The 1,549-nt window shown below is 41.0% G+C and overlaps 1 non-coding gene across 1 annotated transcript; it reads right to left on the reverse strand.

Moving 5' to 3' along the window:
- Positions 1-1,102: 1,102 nt before the first annotated feature.
- Positions 1,103-1,549, reverse strand: LOC102141929 (V-type proton ATPase subunit G 1). The gene has a single exon (XR_006690204.2). It is a non-coding gene; the product is annotated as a V-type proton ATPase subunit G 1 (transcript).

Raw genomic sequence — 1,549 nt, forward strand, 5'->3', positions numbered from 1 at the left:
ATTCTGACATCTTTTGCCTCTCATTTCTTTGGTTTGTTTGGATGACACATTTAAATTAAAGAGTCTTTAATTTTAAATGATTGTCAGTACACCAAGTAATAATATGTAACAAATTCTTGAATTCTATTATCTAGTAATTTTTTTTTAAGACAGAGTCTAGTCTCTCTCTGTCGCTCAGGCTGGAGTGCAGTGTTGTGAGCTCACTACAACCTCTGCCTCCCAGGTTCAAGCGATTCTCATGCCTCAACCACTTGAGTAGCTGGGATTACTTGTGTGTGCCACCACACGAGCATGCATATATATATATATATATATATATATATACACACACACACACACACACACACACATATAAAAAAATGCATATTTATATATGTGTTTTTATATACATAAATTTTTTTTGGTAGAGATGGGGTTTAGCCATTTTGGCCAAGCTGGTCTCAAACTCCTGGCCTCAAGTGATCCACCTGCCTTAGCCTCCCAAAGCCCTGGGATTACGGGCATGAGCCACTGTGCCCAACCTATCATCTAGTAATTTTGATTAAGAGAAACTAAAAGCAGCCCAAACAATTATACTAGCAGTCACTGTTCTAACTGTTGGAAGGAATGGGTGACTTTAAGACTGGCTGCTGCTTTACATAGGTTACAAATGACTATTTACTACTTTTTCACAGATAAAGTCCCTGAACTTCAATAAAGCATTGGGGGAGGGGAATATTTAAACCATTCCTTTCTTCTTTTTTTTCTTTTTTTCCCCCATTTCTTTCTTCAAATAATTGTTTTGTTGTTGTTGTTTTATTAGATCTAAAAAGGAAAAAGTCGTCACTGATACATTTTGCTTGAGCCAAAAGGCATAGAAAAACAGCATGTAACTATTAAATTTCTAAGAAAATTGAGGTAAAGAGATGAAATCTTTAGTTCTAAGTTTGTACACAGAAGGTAAATTCGCTCCTCTCTAAAAAGTGAAGGGAACAACTGTGTACAAAATAATAAAATAATTCAATCCCTTCTCGTAAGAATATACCTAGAACTTTGCTAGAGCTTGTTATTCCACAAGAGCACCTAAAATGCCAGTCCGTGCAACTGGTGCTTCTCTCTTCTCCTATCCATCTAGGCAGTAGTTTTCATGTATTTCTGGCTGAATGTCACAGACAAAGGCCAAGAAGTTATTCACGACTTCTTCCCTGTTCTGCTGGAAGTAGGTCTGGAGGATGGCCATTTTATCCTGGGTCTCCTTATCCACTTCAGTGCTGCACCTGCCATGGGATCCCAGTGCCGCAGCTTCTTTGGCCTTGAACTCTTTCTTTCTCTGCAGGTAGCACTGTTCAATTTCAGCCTGAGCTGCTTCCTTGACCTGCTTCAGCCTCTGGTTCTTTTGCCTGTGGGCCTCTGACACCTTCTCAGTGGCCCACTTCTCAGCCTTCAGCAGCTGCTGGATCCCCTGCAACTGACTGGTCATGGCGACAGCGATTCTGAGACTAGCTCAGAGGACCCTGGGATCAGCCAACCCATCCAACCACAATCTGCACCTGCACCCTGCCGCCCCTCA

The sequence above is a fragment of the Macaca fascicularis genome, chromosome 10 (assembly GCF_037993035.2).
Source record: "Macaca fascicularis isolate 582-1 chromosome 10, T2T-MFA8v1.1".
In the NCBI taxonomy this organism is placed as follows: domain Eukaryota; kingdom Metazoa; phylum Chordata; class Mammalia; order Primates; family Cercopithecidae; genus Macaca; species Macaca fascicularis.